Raw genomic sequence first — 14,477 nt, forward strand, 5'->3', positions numbered from 1 at the left:
ATATAACCTCACACACTGTCCTCCTACCTGACAATGTCTCTTGGAACAGAATGTGGCCAATTCAAGAAAACCTGTGCACAATTCCTCTCCTGCTCCCTGAGACTGCAAGAGGGACACATCACAGTCTAAACTAACAATTAACTCCCTGGATCTGGCAATGTTCATAGGAACTCAGCAATTTCCCCTTTGCAGAAGTACTGAGGGAGTGCAGCACTGTTGGAAGGGCTGTACTGTGGGAATGCTGCATCATTGGAGGGGTAGTATTGAGGGAGAGTTATTCTTCCGGAGTGGCAGCACTGAGGGAGTGCTGTAACGTTGGAAGGATGGTACTGAAGGTGAAGGGCAGTACTGATGGAGTGCTGCACTGACTGAATGCCTGCATGTTGGATGAATTGATCAACCAAGTCTGCCCCCTCAGGTGTGTATAAAAAATGCAGTGTCACTTTTCAAAGAGTTCTCCCTGATGACCTGGCAGAACAAAGAGCGACACACAACGAGAGAGAAACAGAGCTAACGTTTCAGCTCGATAACCTTTCATCAGAACTCCCTGTTTCTCTGTACCCAGATGCTGCCTCACCTGCTGAGTGTTCCCAGCATTTCCTGGTTTGATTTCAGGTTTCCACAATCTGCAGTATTTTGCTTTCGTTTGAGTGAAGAGAAAGGCCGTGTCATCTTTACCCTGACTGTGGAAACTGTCCCCAGTCACCTGTCATTTCAATAAAAATGACAGGAAGATATTGACAATGAGCTCCGAGCTCAGTGACAGGGAAAGGTTTCCGTTTTAAACATGAAAAGCTGGCTTCACAAGAGACCTTTACACCAGTGAATGGAGGTCCACCTTTGAGTTAAAGTTATTAACGTCAAAACTGTAAAAATTCAAAAGGAGAACGCTGATGTTTAATGTCACAATGAGGGATTATTACCAAAAACAAACTCTGAATTCCATAGTTAATCTCCAGAATATTCAATCAACCATTCCCTTTTGTACAAAGGCTCCAGGCTATTAATGGTTACTGCCCCTAATCTCACTGCCATCAATCAGCTGAGGTTAAAGTGTAAAGTTGTGTGAAGTGTTGGGGAAAATGTGACCTGTGTTGGGGGTTTGTGCCCCTCTCACATTCAGCACTGGCTCCATAGGGCAGGATTTACCCAATCCCGGGTCAGCTAGCTGGGAACAGGAGTCTCAGGAAAATAGTGGGGATCTATGTTGGGAATCTCTCTGCCACAGTCTGGCTGCTGACAAGGTTTCCTGGGAGTGGGAACAGATCTGCATCTTCTGCATTTGAATGTTGGCGACAGACATTTTAAATCAAAGAACCATTTTGGGTTGATGCCTTGGGACTGCTCTGACATTTTGCCAGCAGTGGAGTGGCCCTGTTGCCCTGTCGGGAGGCTGCCAGCTTCATGGGGGCCGCCTCTTTGTGTTCGTCCAGGGGCCCATTGGAGCTGGAGGCTCCATGGTCCAAAGAGGGGGCTGTGGTCAGGGAAGGCCACCCCCACCCCCACTATGAGCCATCCAGAGGGACCGGCATGCTTTACCCCTCCAGGATTTTAATGTAGATTTCAGCTCTCAATCGCTGACCTGCCTCAGCAGCACCCACCTCTCCAGGTGGCGCTGCCTGGGCTCTAGAGTGGCTGACCCTCTGATTGGGCCACAGCATCGGGTACCCGCCTACCATCCTCAATTGGACGGTGATCTCGGACACGGTCAATTAGAGGCTGTCTTCAGTGACATTGCTGAGCTGGTCCAGTTGCCAACAAGTTTTGGCTCAGGACCCCATTTCACCCTGACATCAGAGTCCAGAATCCCGCCCAGAATCTCAGCAAGCGACTCCTTCACCAACACCTCCCAAACCCACCACTTCCACCAGCTGGAAGGACAAGAGCCATAAACAACAGGGAAATAATGTCCCCCAAACATTGGGTTCCTGTCCCACTCAATGTGGATGGTTCCAATCGAAAGTTAGAATCATTTTTTTTATCATCTGGAGCAAGCAAATGTTAAATCTGTCTATAAATCTTTAAATGATCTATTAACCAAGCCTGGAGTGTTCAATGGCGATAAAATTATCCAGTGGAGACATTCAGAACCTGTTGAGTGATTTTACAAAATTTAATGATCTGAAATGTCAGATTAAGGGGCTATGATGATAATTCCTTGAGCCCAGGAAATATTTGACAGGAGTTCCCGATACAAGTTAGGAAGCAATTCTCCTGAATAAGAAATCAATGATGATTAATGTCCCTGTCTCGTACACAACCGACTGAAATATTTTCAGGACACAATATCTCTTCTATTTTATTGCAGGAAAAGCTTCGAATCCTCTGTGTAAAATAAACTCAGGACAAAGTGATGGAGGTGGGTGGAAAACTGCCTCACAAGCAATTGAATACTTCACAAATGTAGTCACTGTTGTTATGCAGGAGACACAGGAGCCAATTTGTGCACAGCAAGATCCCACAAACAGTAATGATTGGTCGACATGTCTGCTCCAGCACTGCCCCTTCCACTTCCTGTCTGGAGGTCACAGGGTCAGGGAGCCCCAGTCGTCAATGGAGCCTTTTCTCCGCCACGCTCCATGTGGAGAGGCTGTGTCCATTTTGCTGGCTCCGGGAATGTAATAAACAGCTGGAAAACTCCCCTGGGGAAGCTGCCATTTCTTGGAGAACCAATGAGCACCCTCTTCCCGAACCCCATCCCCGTTCCCTGGTCCCCAGTCAGCCATCGTTCACAGTGAGGTAAAGAGAGAGAGAGAGAGGGGAGATGAAGGGGAGAGGGTTAGGGGGTAGGGCTAGAGAGAGAGAGAGGTACTGAGGGAGGGAGAGAGGGTGGGTGGAGGTTGGGACAAGTGAGGGGATGAGTGCTGAATGATATGAGGCCCCATTTTCCAGATGAGAAGTTAAACCTCTTGCATGGGTGTAAAAGATCCTGCAGTTACTATTTGAAGAGCAGGGTAGTTCTCCCCGCTATCCTGACCAATATTTATCCCTCAATCCACGTCACTAAAACAGATTATCTGGTCAGTATCACATGGCTGCTTGGCGAAAAGGTCATTCATTGCCTGTGAAGTGCTTTGGGACGTTCTGAGGTGAAGAAAGGCTGTGTGGAAATCCAAGTCCTTTCCTTGTTTCTTTGCCCCGAAGCTGGAGATGGGAAGAGTGACTGGCGCTTGGAGAATGAATATGAGCAGCTGCCTGGGTCCCACGGGGAGTCAGAGAGTCTAGTCCCCACTCACTGTCCATTCCTTGCAGCCTCTCAGACGCAGTCAGCCTGAGTGGGCTCAGACCCCGGTTCCAGTTTACCATTCCCAGGAGTGCGGCGGGGGGTGGGGTGGGGGAGGAGGGGAGCATGTTTTAACGGTGACTCAGTTAACGCTGGATTTTCCTTCCGCTCTCCGCACCTTTGGGTGAGCGGCCGGGGCGCTGGAAGCGGCTCAGAGTGGTGGGCGGGCGTTAGCAGCGGTGAGCAGCACGGTCAGTGATAACAACACCCGGTGTAAGGTGGGGTCCCGGGGGGATTGGGAGACACATCCTCCCACTTCCTTCGCGCACTGGACTTTCTCACACAGGAGCCCGGTGTAGGGAGCGGGACAGAGGCACCTCCCATTATCCTCACACACTCCTCCATTCTCACAGCGGGTCAGCAAATTATCACACATGCCCACTGCAAGAGGAGAGAGAAAAGAAAGGTCAGACCATTAAAAATCTCCCCACGTTACAGATTGTTTCCACTGTCACCACTCCCCATTACCACACTTTTATGACCAGATTTTATTAGAAAAATATCCAGACAGCGAGAATATAACAAAGATTAATCATTGCAGATTCCAAAGGAAACACAAAATTTTTGTAAAGAAATGAATAAACAATTAGGAAAACACAGAGAAACTACGGAAATAAATAGTCATTGAAAATAAAATTAAGTCATGAAGTATTCGACCAATGGAAAACCAGGATAGAAATAGGGTCACTAAGGGATCCATATACAATAAACTCACAGGAGATGACAGAGAAATGGCAGAAATATTAAATGACTTTGTCTCGGTATTTACCAGAAGACTAACCTGGGGGAACATGACATTAGAAAAAGAAATCAAAAAAGATGTAAAGATGCAAAGGATGGAGATAATCGATAAACTAATCAAATTTAGGGAGGATAATACCCCTGGACCAGATGGATTGTACCCGTGGATATTAAAAGGAGTTAGGGAAGAGATAGCAGAGGCGTTAGTACATAGATATAAATATTTATCAGAAAAGGGAATATTGCGAGAGGACAGATGGACAGTTAATGTGATTCCTCTTTTTAAAAAGGAAGATGGAACAAGTCCAGGGTACGATATGCCAATTAGATTAACATTCCTAATAGGAAACATAATGGAATCCTTATTCAAAAATGTAATAGTAAAAACATCTAGTAACTGAACATATAACAAAAAATATTGACACAAATTCAAAAAGGGAAGGTCATGCTCAACCAACCTTACTGCAATCTTTAAAGGAGTTACAGAAATTGTACATCAGGGTGCTGCAGTACCATAATTATCTGAATATAATACACAGTCTGTTTATCATGATCAAACGTCAAACTTGCCTTATCACCATATATAATCCACACCTTGGGGAGAATTTTCTCCCCATCGGGCGAGCCAGTCGGGAGCAGGCACAGGCGGGCCTTAACACGTGCCTGGTAGTGCTCAACACCACCCGTGCCGGCGGGGGGAGGAGGGAGAGTTGGGGCCTGCGCGCAAAAGAACATAGAAATCTCCCTGAGGCATGGAGCTGCCTCAGGGAGATTAAGCTCAGTTAAAAAGATGGAAGAAATAAAAAAACTAAAATTATTCAGACATGTCCCCTCATGTGACAGTGTCACATGAGCTGGGACATGTTTATGAATTTTCATTAAAAATTTTATTTTTAATTAATAAACCCTTCATGAAACCTCATCCCGCCCGTGGGTGAGGTTTCATGAAAAATGCGAAGGCCGCCTGGACTCTTTGCCTGCCCGCCAACCTTAAGGTTGGAGAGGCAGCCCTGACAATTACTTTAATTAGTTTATTAATGGCCTTAACAGGCCTTTGACAGTTCAGCAGGCGCGCACTGGAGTTGGCTGCGCGCCCGCTGAACGGAAGATCGGAACGACACGTGGTGACGTTGGGACGCACGCCCGACATCACCATGCGTCAATTTACGCGTCAGAGTGTGGGACCGCCCCCCGCTAGCTGAACAGAAGATTCTGCCCTACACTTTTGCAATAATTTGGTCAAATTCACCCATTGTTGGCAAAAGTAATTAGTAAACCCGACTAAGCTAATGGGTCTGTTCCCTCGCTTGTTTGCTGAGCAAGCAGTTCCACAGCCAAAACATGTGATGCTCAAGTTGGCCAAATGAGCTGCTCGTGTTTTGTCAATCGATCAAACGCAGCACGTAACATTAGACACGTTTCTCAGGTTAACTTGGGGCAGTAAGATACACATACGAAGTATTCATAGACCACCTGGCCAAATAAACCTGGAATTAAGTTTATAATGACTGAAGGTTAACGAAAACAAGGGACAATTCTCATTTATGTCTTAGAAACAGGGAGAATTTAAAATACCATCGAAACACAACATTTCTCGTTAAATGTGTGTTATTATTCACAATGCATCAGGAAAAGATTCTTGACCAGCTGCAAAAAAGATTAGTTTTGAGTTGTTCCCTGTATAATATACACTCCAACTTGGAGACAAATTTTTAGGGAGAAAAGTGCACATTATATATGGAAATAGTTGGTAGAAATAATGATTATGGATTTTCAAAAGGCCTTTGATAAAGTCCCACATAGTAGAGTCATGGCTAAGGACAGAGAATCAAGATTCGGGGGACAGTAGTATGAACAGCAAGCTGCTGTTAGGGGACTTTGGGAAAACTGGCCAAAAACTCGGGTCTTAAGAAACCAAAGAAGGAACCAAAGAAAGAATGGGTCTAAATTGATGATTAAATGTTCTCTCTTTCTGATTGAAGCCAGTCACATTGTTTGAAAACTCCATACAGATGCAGCAGGCAATTAGGAAGGCAGATGGAATGTTAGCCTTTATTGCAAGAGGATTTGAGTATGGGGTAGTGAAGTCTTGCTTCAATTATACAGAAGATTGGTTAGACTGCACCTGGAGTACTGTGTGCAGTTTTGGTCCCTTTACCTTAGGAAGAATATTATTGCCATAGAAGGAGTGCAACGAAGGTTCACCAGACTTGTTCCCGGGTTGGTGGGACTGTCCTGTGAAGAGGGATTGGGGAAACTGGGCCTGTATTCTCCAGGGTTTCAAAGAAAGAGAGGTGATCTCATTGAAACCAACAAAATACTTAAATGAATGAACAGGGTAGATGCAGGTAAGATGTTTCACCTGGTTGGGGAGTCTAGAACCAGGGGACACAATTCAAAATAAAGGGGAAGCCACTTAGGACCAAGATTAGGAGAATTTTATTTACTCAGATGGTTGGGGATCTTTGGAATTCTCTACCCCACAGGGGTCTGGAAGCTCAGTCATTGAATGTGTTTAAAGCAACGATTGACAGATTTCTAAATACCAGTGACATAAAGGGATATGGGGATAGTGTAGGAAACAGGCATTGAAGTGGATGATCAGCCATGATCATATTGAATGATGGAGCAGACTCGATGGGCTGAATGGCCTCCTCCTGTTCCTATGTTCCTATATTGACCTGCTTTGGGTTTGTGACCTCAAGTGATGAGATACTTGGCCATCTGTGAATCTCCTTGGGTCAGCTGCATGTGTCCGGAGAAGTCAGCAACTATGAATCCCGGCTGGAGAATAATGCACTGTCTGTACACAACATCTGTACCACATGAACATGCATGTCCAAGCGCCGCATGCCCATGCACATGCACACGTGCGCACGTACGCACGAGTGGAGACTGTCCAACACTACAAGAGGGTCTAATAGACAAACAAGGGAGTTGCCATCTCCGCCTCACCATCACTCAGACCAAAACTGACACCGAGCTTCAGGACGAAATGTTTGGACAGATGACCATAAACCCAATCAAAGAGAGAAGTTTCAAGAAGCATCTTAAAATAGGCGGGAGAGGCGAAGAGATGGAAAGATTTAGGAAGGGCCTTCAGACCCAGCTGAAAACCCAGTTCCCACACAGGTTTCTGCTCCATTTTCGCATTCCTTTTTTCTTATTTTTCATTCATGGGATGTGGGCTTCGCTGGCTGGACCAGCATTTTTACCCATCCCTAATTGCCCTTGAGAAGGTGGTGGTGAGCTGCCTTCTTGAAACGCAGAAGTCCATGTGGTGTAGATACATGGGAGTTCCAGGATTTTGACCCAGTGACAGTGAAGGAACGGAGATACATTTCCAAGTGAGGATAGTAAGTGACTTGGAGGGGAAGTTCCCGGTGGTGATGTTCCCATCTATCTGCTGCCCTTGAACTTCTAGATGGTAGTAGTCGTGGATTTGGAAGGTACTGTCTCAGGAGCCTTGGTGAATTCCTACAGTGCGTCTTGTAAATGGTACACACACTGCTACTGTGCATCAGTGGTGGAGGGAGTGAATGTTTGTGGATTTGGTGCCAATCAAGTGGCTGCTTTGTCCTGGATGGTGTCGATCTTCTTTAGTGTTGTGGGAGCTGCACTCATCCAGGCAAGTGGAGAGTATTCCATCACACTCCTGACTTGTGCCTTGTAGATGGTGGACAGGCTTTGAGGAGTCAGGAGGTGAGTTACTCGTTGCAGGCTTTCCAGCATCTAACCTGCTCTTGTAGCCATAGTATTTATATGGCTAGTCCAGTTCAGTTTCTGGTCAATGGTAACTCCCAGGATGTTGATAGTGGGGGATTCAGTGAAGGTAATGCCATTGAATGTCAAAGGATGATGGTTAGGTTCTCTCTTGTTGGAGATGGTCATTGCCCGGCACTTGGGTGGTGTGAATGTTACTTGCCACTTGTCAGCCCAACCCTGGATATTGTCCAAGTCTTGCTGCATTTGGACATGGACTGCTTTAGTATCTGAGGAGTCGCAAATGGTGCTGAACATTGTACAATCACCAGCGAACATCCCCATTTCTGAACTTATGATGGAAGGAAGGTCATTGATGAAGCAGCTGAAGATGGTTGGGCCGAGGACACTACCCTGAGGAACTCCTGCAGTGATGTCTGGGAGCTGAGATGACTGACCTCCAACAACCACAACCATCTTCCTTTGTGCTAGGTATGACTCCAACCAGTGGAGTTTTCCCCCCGATTCCCATTGACTCCCAGTTTTGCTAGGGCTCCTTGATGCCACACTCAGTCAAATGCAGTCTTGATGTCAAGGGCAGTCACTCTCACCTCACCTTGGGAGTTCAGCTCTTTTGCCCATGTCTAAACTAAGGCTGTAATGAGGTCAGGAGCTGAGTGGCCCTGGTGGAACCCAAACTGGGAATCAGTGAGCAGGTTACTGCTAAGCAAGTGCCGCTTATAGCACTGTTGATGACCCCTTCCATATCTTTACTGATGATGGAGAGTAGACTGATGTGGCGGTAATTGGCCGGGTTGGATTTGTCCTGCTTTTTGTGTACAGGACATACCTGGGCAATTTTCCGCATAGCCGGGTAGATGCCAGTGTTGTAGCTGTACTGGAACTGCTTGGCTAGGGGTGTGGCAAGTTCTGGAGCACAAGTCTTCACTACTATTGCCGGAATATTGTCAGGGCCCATAGCCTTTGCAGTATCCAGTGCTTTCAGCCATTTCTTGATGTCACGTGGAGTGAATCGAATTGGCTGAAGACTGGCATCTGAGATGCTGGGGACCTCAGGAGGAGGCCGAGATGAATCATCCACTCAGCACTTCTGGCTGAAGATTGTAGCAAATGCTTCAGCCTTATCTTTTGCACTGATATGCTGGGCTCCCCCATCATTGAGGATGGGGATATTTGTGGAGCCTCCTCCTTCAGTGATTGTTTAATTGTGCACCACCATTCACGACTGGATGTAGCAGGACTGCAGAGCTAATCCGTTGGTTGTGGGGTTGCTTAGCCCTGTCTATCACCTGCTGCTTATACTGTTTGGTATGCAAGCAGTCCTGTGTTATAGCTTCACCAGGTTGACACTTCATTTTTAGGTATGCCTGTGCTGCTCCTGGCATGCCCTCCTGCACTCTTTATTGAACCAGGGTTGATCCCCTGGCTTGATGGTAATGGTAGAGTGGGGGATATGCCGGGCCATGAGCTTACAGGTTGTTAAAAGCAAAATACTGCAGATGCAGAAAAACAGAAAATGCTGGAAAAACTCAGCAGGTCTGACAGCATCTGTGGAGAGAAAAACAGAGTTGACATTTCGAGTCTGTATGACCCTTCTTCAGTAGCTCTGAAGAAGGGTCATATGGATTCGAAGCATCAACTCTGTTTTTCTCTCCACAGATGCTATCAGACCTGTTGAGATTACAGGTTGTGTTCTAGTACAATTCTGCTGCTGCTGATGGCTCACAGTGCCTCGTGGATGCCCACTCTTGAGTTGCTAGATCTGTTTGAAATCTATCCCATTTAGCACGGTGGTAGTGCCACACAACACGATGTAGGGTATCCTCAATATGAAGCTGGGACTTCGTCTCCACAAGGACTGTGTGGTGGTCACTCCTAATGATACTGTCATGGACAGATACATCTGCGGCAGGTAGGTTGGCGAGGATGAGGTCAAGTATATTTTTCCCTCTTGTGGGTTCCCTCACCACCTGCCGCAGACCCCGTCTAGCAGCTCTGTCCTTTAGGACTCAGCCAGCTGGATCAGTAGTGGTGCTACTGAGCCATTCTTGGCACTGGACATTGAAGTCCTCCACCTAGAGTACGTTCTGTGCCCTTGCCACCCTCAGTGCTTCTTCCAAGTGAGGTTCAACATGGAGGAGCACTGATTCATCAGCTGAGGGAGGACAGTATGTGGTAATCAGCAGAAGGTTTCCTTGCCCATGTTTGATCTGATGCCATGAGACTTCATGGGTTCCAGAGTCAATGTTGAGGACTCCCAGGGCAACTCCCTTCCGACTGTATACCACTATGCCACCACCTCTGCTGGGCCCATCCTGCCAGTGAGACAGGACATATCCAGGGATGGTGATGCTGGTCTCTGGGACATTATCTGTAAGGTATGATTCCGTGAGGATGATTATGTCAGGCTGTTGCTTGACTAGTCTGTGAGACAGCTCTCCCAATTTTGGCACTAGCCCCCAGATGTTAGTAAGGAGGACTTTGTAGGGTCGACAGGGCTGAGATTGCCATTGTCGATTCCGGTGCCTAGGTCATTGTCGGGTGGTCCATCCGGTTCAATTCCTTTTTTGAGACTATGTAGCAGTTTGATAGCGGTTTTGCTCCTGGTCAGTGTGGGGAGTTATGGTTACTCCTGGTCAGTAGATTGAGTTATGGTGATTCTCTAGCAGTGCCGGGTGTTATGGCCACTCACACTCAGTACGGGAAGTTAAACTCAAACTTGGTCAATGTGGAGAGTTATGGTCACTCCTGGTCAGTAGATTTAGCTATGGTCATTCTAGATCAGTGACAGGAGTTATGGACACTCACAGTCAGCATGGGAGTTATACTCAAACTCGGTCACTGTAAGGAGTTATAGTCATTCTCTGTTATTTTGGGGAATTATAGTCACTCCTGGTGAGTGTGTGAAGATATAGTCACTCTCGGTCAGTATGAGGAGTTATGTCACTCCCGGTCAGTGTGGAGAGTTATGGTCAGTCCTGGACAGCGTGGGGAGTTATGGTCAGTCCCAATCAATGTGGGGGCTTATGGTCACTTTCAGGCAATATGTGAAGATATGGTCACTCCCATTCAGCGTGTGAAGTTATGGTCATTCTCGGTCAGTGTGTGAAGTTATGGTCATTCTCGGTCAGTGTGAGTGTTGGTTTGAGGGTTCAAGTTGACAGATGGTTCAGAATGACTTAGACAACATGAGACGTTTAAATAAACGGGAACGAGTTCATGTGAAATGGGGGAATAAAGATGAACAAATTGAGGCCGGCAACACTGATCCAGTTCCAATTCCTGAATCTGACATAACGGGATTACAACAGGTTCCCAATGATCCTGGTCTCAGACATTCTACAAGTATTCCCTGCATTTCCCAGTGAACGTTCTAACCAATAGAGTTAAAAAGCACTTTCCTCTTAGCTTCTCATCTGTTGCAGCACTCGAGGAGATTATACTTTCCTCCAGAAATACACGATTATACTTTCCTCCAGAAATACACGAGTAAGCAGACATCAGATCCCAGTCCCTGTTCACTCCTACATCCTTTCCACACTCCCTGTACAATCCTACACCTGTTCCATACTCATTCTCTGTTCACTCCTACAGCTGTTCGACACTCACTCCCTCTCCACTCCTACACCTGTTCCACACTCATTCCCTGTTCACTCTTACACCTATTCCACACATACTCCCTCTCCACACCTGCACCTGTTCCACAGACATCACCTGTTCACTTCTACACACTCACTCCCTGTCCACATCTACACTTGTGTTCCACTCACCCCTGTTCACTCCTAAATCTGTTCTAATCTCACTCCCTTTCTGCACCTACATCTGTTCCACACACTCTCCCTGTGCACTCCAACATCTGTTCAATACTCATTCCCTGTTCGCTCCTACACCTGTTGCACACTCACTCCCTGTTCTCTGCTACACCTGTTCCACACTCTCTGTTCACTCCTACACCTGCTCCACTCTGACTCCCTCTCTGCCCTACACATGTTCCACACTCACTCCCTGTCCACGCCTACACCTGTTCTACACTCACTCTCTTTCTACACCTACAGTTGTTCCATGCTCATTTCTATTCACTCCTACACCTGTTCCACACTCACTCCCTTTTCACTCCCAAACCTGTTCCCCACATACTCCCTCTCCATACCTACACCTGTTCCACACCCATTCCTTGTCCACATTTACACTTGTTCCACTCACCCCTGTTCACTCGTGAATCTGTTCTACTCTCACTCCCTTTCTACACCTACACCTGTTCCACACTCACTCCCTATGCACTCCGACACCTGTTCAATACTCATTCCCTGTTCTTTCCTATACCTGCTGCACACTCAATCCCTGTTCACTCCTACCCCAAATCAACACTCACTCACTGTTCTCTCCTATACCTGCTTCAAACTCATTACCTGTTCACTCCTACACCTGTTCCACACTCCCTGTTCACTCCTGCACCTGCTCCATACTGACTCGCTCTCCCCCTACACATATTTCACACTCACTCCCTGTCCAAACTTACATTTGTTCCACACTCACTCCCTATTCACTCCTACACCAGGTTCACACATAGTCCCTCTCCACACCTGTACCTGTTCCACACACATTACATGTTCACACCTACACCTGATCCACATTCACTCCCTGTCCACATCTACACTTGTTCCTCTCACCCCTGTTCACTGCTAAATCTGTTCAACTCTCACTCCCTATCTACACCTATACCTGTTCCACACTCACTCCAATTCAATCTTACACCTGCTGCACATTCACTCCCTTTTCACTCCTAAACCTGTTCCCCACATACTCCCTCTCCACACCTATACCTGTTCCACACCTTATCCACATTTACACTTGTTCCACTCACCCCTGTTCACAGCTAAATCTATTCAACTCTCACTCCCTTTCTACACCTATACCTGTTCCACACTCACTCCAATTCACTCTTACCCCTGCTGCACATTCACTCCCTTTTCACTCCTAAACCTGTTCCCCACATACTCCCTCTCCACACCTATACCTGTTCCACACCCACACCTTGTCCACATTTACACTTGTTCCACTCAACCCTGTTCACTCCTAAATCTATTCTACTCTCACTCCCTTTCTACAGCTACACCTGTTCCACTCTCACTCCCATTCACTCCTACACCTGTTCCACACACACTCCCTGTGCACTCCTAAAACTGTTCCCCACATACTCTGTCTCCACACCTACAGCTGTTCCATGCTCATTCCCTGTTCACTCCTACACCTGTTCAACACACCCTGTTCACTCCTGCACATGCTCCATGCTGACTGCCTCTCCCCCCACACACATATTCCACACTCACTCCCTGACCACTCCTACACCTGTTGTACATTCATTCCCTTTTCACTCCTACACTTGTTCCTTGCCTACTCCCCGACCACACCTACACCTCTTCTACACACAATCACTGCCACACCTACATCTATTCACACTCACTCCCTGTTCACTCCTACACCTGTTCCACATTCACTCCCTATTCACTCCCTCACCAGGTCCACACTCACTCACTGTTCACCCCATGCCTGTTCCACACTTACTCCCAGCCACACCTACACCTGTTCTACAGTCACTCTCTATTCACTCCTGCACCTGTTCCACACTCACTCCCCATTCACTCCTACATCTGCACCACACTCACGACCTCTCCACACCAACACCTGTTCCACATTCACACCCTGTTCACTCCTACACTTGTCAAACACTCACTCTCTGTTCACTCCTACACTCCTACACTCAGTCCCTCTTGATACCTACACCTGTTCCACACTCACTCCCATTGATTCCTACACCTGTTCCACACTCACTCCCTGTGCACTCCAACACGTGTTCAATATACATTCCCTGTTCACACCTACACCTGTTTTACACTCACTCCCTTTCTACACCTACAGTTGTTCCATGCTCATTTCCATTCACTCCTACACGTGTTCCACACTCACTCCCTTTTCACTCCTAAACCTGTTCCCGACATACTCCCTCTCCATACCTATACCTGTTCCACACCCATTCCTGTCCACATTTACACTTGTTCCACTCACCCCTGTTCACTCCTAAATCTGTTCTACTCTCACTCCCTTTCTACACCGACACCTGTTCCACACTCTCTCCCATTCACTCCTACACCTGTTCCACACTCACTCACTATGCACTCCGACACCTGTTCAATACTCATTCCCTGTTCTTTCCTACACATGCTGCACACTCAATCCCTGTTCATTCCTACACCTGTGCACACTCACTCCCTGTTCACTACTACACCAGTTCCACACTCACTCCTTGTTCACTCTTGCACATGCTCCACACTCACGACCTCTCCACACAAACACCTGTTCCACATTCACACCCTGTTCACTCCTACACTTGTTCCACACTCACTCCCTATTCATTCCTACACCAGGTCCACACATACTTCCTCTCCACACCTGTACCTGTTCCACACACATTACATGTTCACACCTACACCTGTTCCACACCCACACCTTGTCCACATTTACACTTGTCCCACTCACCCCTGTTCACTGCTAATTCTGTTCAACTCTCACTCCCTTTCTCCACCTATACCTGTTCCACACTCACTCCAATTCACTCTTACACCTGCTGCACATTCACTCCCTTTTCACTCCTAAACCTGTTCCCCACATACTCCCTCTCCACACCTATACCTGTTCCACACCCACACCTTGTCCACATTTACACTTGTTC

The 14,477-nt window shown here is 47.1% G+C and overlaps 1 pseudogene across 1 annotated transcript in view; it reads right to left on the bottom strand.

Annotated features, from left to right (window-relative positions):
- Window positions 1-2,240: 2,240 nt before the first annotated feature.
- Window positions 2,241-14,477, bottom strand: part of LOC144695377 (netrin-G1-like) — a 38,757-nt pseudogene continuing 26,520 nt past the window's right edge. The window contains exons 4-6 of the transcript XR_013579945.1: window positions 6,921-6,941; window positions 6,697-6,769; window positions 2,241-3,656 (exon numbers count right to left, since the gene is read on the bottom strand). The product of XR_013579945.1 is annotated as a netrin-G1-like (transcript). The remainder of the gene's footprint in view (window positions 3,657-6,696; window positions 6,770-6,920; window positions 6,942-14,477) is intronic.

This window comes from Cetorhinus maximus, chromosome 21 (genome assembly GCF_964194155.1).
Source record: "Cetorhinus maximus chromosome 21, sCetMax3.hap1.1, whole genome shotgun sequence".
Classification (NCBI taxonomy): Eukaryota; Metazoa; Chordata; class Chondrichthyes; order Lamniformes; family Cetorhinidae; genus Cetorhinus; species Cetorhinus maximus.